Below are 9,311 nucleotides of genomic sequence, written 5' to 3'. Positions count from 1 at the left end.
ACCTTGTGTCCCCCCCCCCCGATCCCCAGGCTAACAGCAAGGGGGTAGGGTTCACAGCTACTGGTAACCTTTCCTGAGCCTTTGGGTATTACAGAAGCGGCGTTTCCTCCCCCCTCACCCCGCTTTGTATTTAGGTAGCTGATCACTTTGCATTGCTAGAGACTGATTTTGGTGCCTCTGAAATGCTGGGATCATTTGAGAAAGGAGGACTTTGACGTGCACTGAAGCTCCATCCTGGCGCAGAACGGCCCACCCGAGGCAGGGCTGGGACTCGAGGCCGTGCGTGTTGTTGGGAGCGGAAGGGGACAGAGAGCGTGTGTTCAGCTGCCTTTGAGGTTTGGATGGGTTTGGTAATTAGCTAGCACTGTGCTTGTTTGTTCAGGGCAGGCAGCCAAATCCTGTCCTCAATTACACGGCGTAACCACACAGACTTAAATGGGCCAGCATGGTTATAAGCAAGGCCAGAATTTGGCCTCGTGACTGATATTTATACCCCGTTCTAGGTTGGTGGGACGGCTCTTTTTTGAACTGGTTTCGTTTGACTCGTGGGTCTGCTCTTTGATGCTGCAGTGAACTGGCTTTTGTGTGTGTATATGTGTAGCTGTTGTTCACACACTCGCACTTGTGTACACGCACGTGTCCACCCAGGCACCGCTGCTCTCCGCTGGATGGAGTCAGAGCGGCTCCACCGCAAGCCCCGTTCTCCTCGTGGCAATTCTCCATTAGCTGGGGTGGCAGAAACCTGGGTTTTGCTCTTGCAGTGGGACAACCGGGGTGCTGTCTTTCCCTCCATTCGGTTCCACGTGGCCGTGACTAGTCGCAGATCTTCTTCAACATCTTTTCTTCCCTCTGTGCTTGTCAAAAGCATTTTGCATCATTTACCTCTTCTTCTTTTTTCCCTGGCTGGTGCTTAACACGGGCTTGATGCTGCTGCTGTTGGACTCCGAACGAGTCTGGATTTCATTTGCTAAAGCATTTGGATTCCTTCCTGTCTTTGAGATGTTGCTGTTTGTTTGTTCTCTTCTCCGAGTAGGGCTGAAAAACTTTCCCTTTGTTCCTCCTTTGTCCTGGGGGTTAGGTTTCCCACAAAGAGGAGCATCTCGGGAGAGATTTCAGCAATACAACAAATCTACAACAGGTTGGGACTCATCCGTTTGCCTTGCGTTTGCTGGTAGTTACTTGACGGTGGTGCCTGCCACGATGAGAGAGACCCACAATATGTGCCAAGTTCCCGTTCTCCAAAGAAACTTGGCTCTGAATCTTCACAGCCATTTAGGTACCTACTTCCCCAGCCACTTTAGTGGGTGCTAAGCACCAAAAACACTTTAAAAATCAAAGCCTTGAGAGCAAAAGCCTCATTATAGCTCAGTGTGATTTATACTTCTAAGGCCCAGGTCCTCAAAGGTACCAAGATGCCTAAATAAGGATGCCAAGGGTACAACCCACAGGCCAGATCCAGCATCGCTTCCCAAATTCCCAAGTGTAGAGCCCCACTGGGGCACTGGGTAGGGGAGACTACTGCCTTAACCCCTACATTGCCACTATTCAGCCTGCTGCCAGGTCTGGATCCGGCCTCGATGGAGCCTTGCGATACAGATCCAGCCTGGGGGAAGAGGTGGCGGGGGGCACAGTCAAGTCTGATACCCCAGTTTAAAGTTTCAGGGTTTAAGTTGCTTAATGTTCTCAAGCCACTTAAGCACTTTTGCAGTTTTTCCCTTGAATGGTTAAACCGAAGCCGAATTGTTACAAAGAACTGAGCCAGGCCCATGGGGTTCTCCGTGCCTCGATTATTTTGTGACCCACCGCTAATTTCATTTCTGTGCCTCAGTTTCCTCAGAAGCAGGATCCAGCCATCTGGGTTTTACCATGAGCTGAGTAAGTGTTAAGAAGTCTGCCTTATTTTCTGCTCTCACGTTGGGAGTCGCGGGTGCCCGGCACCTCTGAAAATCGTACCCAAGTCACCTCAAGTCAAGGACCTCAAATCAAAGGCATGAAAAAAGAGAAGCCACTTAAAAAAGCAAAACGATTGATTTTTCAAAGGGCGCAGATGCAGTTAGTACATTAGAGCAGGAGAAATGAAGGTGAAACAGAGGAGGAAGAATGATCTGGGGGTTGAGGAACTGATGCTCTGAACAGACTTCACTAAGCCGCTGAGGTCAATTCTGTGATCATTCCCGCTGAAAAACATTCAGGACCTGGGCCTTAGTCTCCTTGTGCCTGGGATCCCCCTGTCAAAAGAGAGCTGCCACCTTACTGTGGTCTGCCTTGGTTATTTGGATCATAAGCTCTCGGGGCAGGAAGCTGTCTGTGACAGCGAGCACGCAGAAGGCAAGACAAAGGGGCACTAATCCTGATGCAGGCCATTGGTGTTATGGTGCTATTAATATTGAAGAGAAGCCCGTGTCCCCTGTACGTTGTCTTTTATCATCTCATATCTATGAATACTAAAGAGAGTCCCAGCTATTGTAAAGCTCCCTTGATGTTCTGTTCTGCCTAAACAAATGGAAAGACCTCGCTGACAAAACCAGTCTGGCTGCTTTGCTAATTCTGTACATTAGTGTGACTGGATTTCATTCAGAAATGGCTTCCAGATGTTCTCAAGTCATCAGCTCCCTCCTGCTGTCTGTATGTTATTCTTTCATGAAAACCCGCCCAGGTCAGCGGCTGTCTCCAGTCGTCTTTGGCTGGAAGATGCTGCCCTTCCAGTGGTTAAAAGATGGGCCAGTTTTGTTGGTGCTGATTAACTCCATCTTTCTCAGCTTTATAATGTGAACTGTTGACCCCTGGCGCTTAGAAAGTGACCTTCAGTTGCCAATAATGCATTCGGCCTGTCACCCTGAAGCTGTCCCAGCACGGAGCAGGGAGGTGCTGTGCCCCTCTGCATGCAGCACTGATGCAACTCTGCCTGGAGTTTCAGACCGTAGCCGCAGACGCAGCTGGTCTAAATGTGATTATAGCCGGTTACAATCCAGGGTATGCTGATACCAGATCTGTTCAGGGGTTGAATTTCCTTCCTTCCCTCATAGCCTCATTGCTTGGGGTACGTTCAGACAACAGCTGGGCTGGACGACACTGGATAATGTGCACGGGCCTTTCTGGGATGGATGATTATAGACTCACTGCACATTGGGTTGATTGCCCAACCATCAAGGAAATAACTCTCTTCTTCTCTGATCCTTAGCTTGAAAGCAAGACACAAGACGTCTGATTTTCCAGTGGGCCTAGCATCTGCCCCCAGACATGCCCAGCACACCCCAGGGCTGGGCTCTGCCTTCGCTGCCCAGGCTTTAGGGCTGTGGTGCCCCCGCCCAGGGTTCCCTGCCCTCCGCCAAGGCTGCGTCCCCCCAGCCTGGGGGCAACTCTTGCGCCCCACGCTGCTGCTTCCCATGGGCCACACAGGGCAGCCCCAGCATGACCCCCCACCCTGTGGGTCCAGGCTGCAGCATCCCCAGGGCAGGCACAAGGTGGGCGCCCCCAGGCCTGCAGCCCCCCTGGGCTGCTGCACCACCCGGGTGAAGGTGCGGGGCCCGGAGCCGAGCCCAGGCTGACCTGCACTGGGCTGAGCTGGCTGCGTACCCCGTGCCAGCCCTGGGGCTGTGTGCACGGGGCAGAGGGACCGTGTGCCCTGTTAGCCCGCAGGGTGGGCACCGCCTGCTACTGCCTGGGGCTAAGCCTCTGCTTTCCAGCGCCCCAAGCTGGGCCGACCCTATGGGCACCCCAGCACAGCCTCAGTGCAGCCGGGGCAGGCCTGAGTGCCCGGGGCTCACCCTGACCCCTTGCCTGGCTCTGTCAGCGCTTGGTGCTGCACTGGGACAGGGAGCCCAGGCTGGGCCAGGCTCAGGCCACAACAGCTGAGCTGGGCCCATGGCCACAAGGAGGTACGACCACCAGCTAGGGCTCAGGTGAGGCTTTTGCACAAACTTGAGCCTGCCACCAAGGCTGCAGCAGGGCTTCCCGCAGCCACAACCAGGTCTGCAAAAGGTTGCCGGGGAGGCACTTAGTGCCTGAGCAGGCAGGGGCAGGAGCAAGCCCCACTGAGCCAAGCTCCTCCCAGAGCTTGAGCCCCGGGCTCCAATTAATGCCTAAAGTAATGAGGCCGCCCCTGAGCAGCCTTGATTGAAGGGCAGTGAGCTCCTCCCAGAGCTGCAGTAAGGCGCAGACTGCAGCAGGGGGGGTCTATGGAGGATTTCCCCGTGCTGCCGGGCTGGTGAGCTCCTCCCAGACCCCCAGGGAGGTCCTGCCCCCACCCCTGACCATGCCTGCCTACTGGGGGGTGTTTCCCCCTGTCTCTTAGGGGAGAGGTTTCCCTGACTCTGTCTTTTGGGGGGGGTCCCTGGAGGTCATCCCCTGCCTCTTGGGGGTTGCTGGGGAGCCTGTCCCTCGGAGGGTCCCGGGGGTGTGCATCCCCTCTCCTTTTAAAGATCTCCAGGGTAGGTCCTTTGATCACACTTTCTCCCACCTCAGCCTTCCCCATCTTTCACTCATGTTCAACTCATGTGCACCCTAAAGGGGTTCCTGATGAGGAGAGACTAACGAGGCCAGGCCTGTTTAGAAAAGAGATGCTAGAGGGGGCATGGGACACGGGTTTACAACATAATGGGGAAGAGAGACTCCATGGGGTTTTGTTATCTACTGTCCCTCACCAGACAAGAACGAGGGGTCCCACGACAGAACTAGGAGGCCATCAGTTTTAAATTAATGCCAGGGATTAAAGGGTGGGACTCGTTGCCCCAGACAGGGAAGCAGAGAGTTCAGCCAGATTCACCAAGGGAGTGGACACATCCTTGGAGGAGAGGGGTATCCGGAGCTGTAGGGCACGGCCTCTGAATCACAACAGCCTGTGCCCCCAGTGCACACGGGAGAGGTCAGAGCCGGTCACACGTCCTTCCAGCCCCTGCTCTTTGTCACCAGGTGGACGCTGGAGACTGGGCCAGACGGAGCTGGGGTCTGATCCAGTCCATGACAGGGCTTAGGATCTTATGTTTGCAGAGTTGCCAACCCTCCTGGATTGGCCAGGAGTCTACTGGAGCGGCCTTGATCTCCCAGCGACTACTGAAAGACAGATATTGTGAAAGGGTTGAACAGTACAATTATTGACATTACATCATGTTGGGGAAAAAGATCTCCTGGAATACTTCAGTCGGAGTTGGCAGCCATGTATGTTTGGCACGTTCATCCTGCCTTAGCTTGTGGGGGCATGTATTTGGAGGGGATGGCCCAACTTGGAGTCCTGTTCCAGGCTGCAATCCTACCAAAGGGAAGTCGGCCACTTACCGAATCCAAAGTCAGGGTCCCTGATGTTGCACTGAGGCCGGGGGGTGGCAAGGGAGGGTGCCCAGCCAGCTCCCTGACTGCTGTCGCTTGTGGGATTCAGGCTGCCTAGGTTCAGGTGCTCTCAGAGCTCGATGCCTGCAGCAGCCCCCGGAGCCTGGGTGTGATGCACTGGTGCTTGTGTTGGGTGCTGAAAGCTCCAAGAGGTTTATGGTCTTGCAGGGGCTGTGCAGACCCCAGCCCAGCTCCGTGATGCCGCCTGGGCAGTGGTCAGCAACACAGGATGGGCACCCCCCGGCCTGCTATGAAGGGGCAAGTCTCAACCCCTGTATTTATAGCCTAGATGCCTCCACCCCTGTGCCAGCTCTTCTCTCTGCCTAGATGCCCCTTTCTGCTCAACTGTGCCAAGTGCAGACACCTGCAGTTCATCCACCAAACGGTTCTGAGAGTCCCTTGACTTCTTGGCTGATCCTGTCTGAGCTCTTCCCTCCACAGGCGTTAATGAGTCAACCCTCTTTTTAATGGCTTTGAGGTGCCACCTGTACAGCTACCCTTTGCTTTGCCGTTTGGTAGCTCCGATTCCACAGCCCTATGGACTGTGTTTAACTCATTCCAGTGAAGGGCTGGTTGTTTTTGCTTCAGTCTGGCACTGAATAATTCAGCCCGTGGCCTCCCAAGCTGTGTTAGTGAAAGCTTCTAGTTTCTTGTTAACTGGAGAAAACATGGGTTGTTATTGTATGTGAGGATGCACCTCACCAGGATGCAGAAAAGGACCTGGGGGTGACAGTGGACAAGAAGCTGAATAGGAGCCAGCAGTGTGCCCTTGTTGCCAAGAAGGCTAACAGCATATTGCGCTGCATTGCTAGGAGTGGTGCCAGTAGGTCCAGGAAAGTGATTATTCCTCTCTATTCTGCACTGGTGTGGCCACATCTGGAGTATGGCGTCTAATTGTGGGCCCCCCACTACAGAAAGGATGTGGACAAATTGGAGAGAGTCCAGTGGAGGGCAAAAAAAAAATGGTTTGGGGCAGGAATGAAGCGTGCCCCCGGCAGCGGGGGGGGCACAGCGGCAGCAGGAGCGCGGCAGCAGTAAGCCGGGAGCTCTCGCAGACGCCACTGGTGTGGGGGGGTGGAGTGCCAACCACGGGTCGGTACCAGTCATAGATGCCGCCGGCAGCGTCAACGGAGGCCAGTGTTGATCTCAGCAGCGACCACCTTTTTGTAGGAGTGCACGTGCACCCCCTATGCGTCACCAGAGGTTTGGGGGCTGGAGGATGTGACTTGTGAGGAGAGGCTGAGGGAAGTGGGCTTACTGAGTCTGGAGAGGAGAATCGTAAGGGGGAGTTGAATAGCAGCCTTCAACTCCCTGCAGGGCGGCTGCAAAGAGGATGGAGCTGGACCGATCTCAGCGGGGGCAGATGACAGAACAAGGAGCAATGGGCTTAAGTTGCAGCAAGGAAAGTTGAGGTTGAATATTGGGAAAAACTCTCTCACCAGGAGGGTAGCAAAGCGCTTGAACAGGTTACCCAGAGAGGTGGTGGAGCCTCCATCCCTGGAGGTGTTTAAGACCCAGCTCCAACACAGCCTAGTGTTACCAGATTTCCTGTCACTTTGGGGTGTACTCATTTTTTTACATTTCTGGGGCCTCTGTAATTCTAGCAATGTGCTGCTTGTGTCACTTGTGTTTCTGTATCTCTCCCTTCTGCAAGTCCTCACCCCCAATGGAGCTACCTTGCAGGACTCAGGTTCAATGGGGCTGGGTTCCTCCACCCACCGAATCCATCTGTGTGTGGATGTGCAGGTATGTGTTTGACTACCAGGGCACACCTGAGTCAGGCCGGGTTATTCAGCATTGACAGGCTAACACCCTCATATGCCTTGAGCTCAGTTGATCAGGGCAACAATAAAATGCAATCAAACATAAGCACAAGGGTTAACAGAGCACATCTCAGCCAGGCTGGGTTATTCAGCATTGACAGGCTGACACCTCAGGTGCCTTGAACTCAGCTCATCCCTTATTTCAGCAGAACAATAATAAATGCAGTTAGACACACTCATGCTAACAGAGTACGTCTGAGCAGGCTGGGTCCGATCAGCACTTTCAGCTGATAGCCTCATGTGCCTCAAAGCATTGTGCCAGGGCGCTGGGGGTGGGGGGGAAATGAGGGGTGGCATGGGGGATAGTGCTGTGTGGGGGCGCCCCAGCCTGCCCTTGACTGTGCCCGAGGCCCCACAGGGTGGTGGAGCAGCAGCTGCAGGGCCTGAACTCGGTGCTGTTGGCAGCGCAGCCTGCATACAGAGCCCAAAGCAGACGTGGTGCTCCTGGAGCTGCCTGCCCCGGTGCCCGCCAGCCCGCATTGTGCCTCAAGGTGCGCCGCTGTGCCCAACTGCACTGCCCTCCCCTTGGCCCGGTGAGTCCCCGTTGCACCGCCTCTATAGGACGCCCCCCAGGGGTGGGGGTCCAGGTCGCCTGCCCCTCCCTGACGCGTGTCGCTCCCCGCAGATCCAGCCGCTGCGGTGGGCGGCTGAGCAGCTGACACAGCTCCTAGGAGTGCTGCACACCCATGTCCCGCTGCTGTGGCACAGCTGCCTGCTGGAGCTCAGCGTCAGCCCCCATGCCCTTGACCTGGATGTGGCCGACATCCTCGATGAGCACCCGGACACCTGGGTTCCCTGTAGGGAGTGGGGGCCCAAATGCCTGGGTTCTCTGGTGGGGGTTGGAGCAGGGGGACCGGGGACCCAGGCGTCTGGGTTTGCTGCGTGGGGCGTTGGGGTGCTGAGCTGTGCATCTTGTGCAGACTTGGCTTACCCCCCCAATTAGGGGAGCGTGGAGGAGCGCGACAGAGGACAGCGGCACTGTGGGGCAGGCGCCCCCCCCCGACAAGCTCAGCCTGACAGTGGCGGGTCGCGACCTGGGTTCCCAGCTCACGCTCAGTGTCCCCATGCTGAGAAGGGGTCCTCGGGTGGGAGCAGGGGGGCCGAGAGCCTGGGATCTGTAGAGTGGGGGAGCCCGGCTCTGGCACTGAGCCTCCCCCCACACACACGGCGCCACTGCCTGGGCTGAGGGGGCAGTACTGCATGGCGGCCGGGCTGGACGTGGCACCTCTGCACTTTGTCTTCGACGGCCACCTCCTGCTGCCCTCCGGCTCCCCTGAGCACCTGTGGCTGGAGCCTGGCGAGGCCGGGAACTAGCCTCACCCACCCCGCCATGATCTCGTTGGAGGCTGGACCTGGCCCTGCCCACCCTACGGGTGACATCAGCAAGTTTGGACCTGGTCACTCTTAGCTGCCAGCGATGTCTTTGGGGCCTAGGCCTGCCTAGGCAGTGACATCATCGGGGCCTGGCCCTAGCCTTACCTGCCATGCTTTGGATGTCACTGGGACCTGGCCTTTGCCGCACCCACCATGCTGATGATGTCATCACGCTGTGGCTCTACATCTTCCTCAGCCCATTATGTCATCCTTGCTGCCCACTGGGAAATCCCCACCTGTGATGTCACCCATTAGTGCTGAAATTTAAGCTCTGAAGTGGGCCGGATTCCCCTCTGGTACCCTGTGATGTCATCAGGGCCCAGCTGATGTGACAGGGTGCTGGGCCTTGACTCCTTCTGGCAGAGTCATAGTGACATCAGACCCCACGCACTGTCAGGATTCCCTCTCTGACATCACTGCAGACTTTCGTGGGGGCCACAAACCTGAGCAGGGGTTGGTGGGTGCCCACAATGACGTCACAGCACCCCTCCAATGATCACCCAGGCTAGCTCCGCCCCCAGGGCTCCATGCATGTGAAGAAATGACCTGGAACAGTTTGGCTGCCCTGTGCTCCACCCACAGCGGGGGGGACCCAGGCGCTGGGACCCCCCGGCATCTGCTGGAAGATGAACACAGCGGAGGGCCTGGCTGCCATGGGAATAGGGGCAGAGGAGGGTGCGTAACAGGAGAGGATGTGACTTGGAGGGTGGCAATGGGGATGCCTGGGGGAGTCGGGGAGGGCAGGGAGCCGGGATGCCGGGGTTCCCTGGGACATGGGGAGTGCAGCCA

The 9,311-nt window shown here is 56.3% G+C and overlaps 1 pseudogene; it reads left to right on the top strand.

Moving 5' to 3' along the window:
- Positions 1-3,864: 3,864 nt before the first annotated feature.
- On the top strand, positions 3,865-8,462 carry LOC109317681 (annotated as a pseudogene).
- Positions 8,463-9,311: the final 849 nt, after the last annotated feature.

Source organism: Crocodylus porosus, unplaced genomic scaffold, assembly GCF_001723895.1.
Source record: "Crocodylus porosus isolate Cpor-Errol unplaced genomic scaffold, CroPor_comp1, whole genome shotgun sequence".
In the NCBI taxonomy this organism is placed as follows: Eukaryota; Metazoa; Chordata; order Crocodylia; family Crocodylidae; genus Crocodylus; species Crocodylus porosus.
Note: the sequence above shows the minus strand (reverse complement) of the source record. Positions and strands in the feature narration are given on the sequence as shown.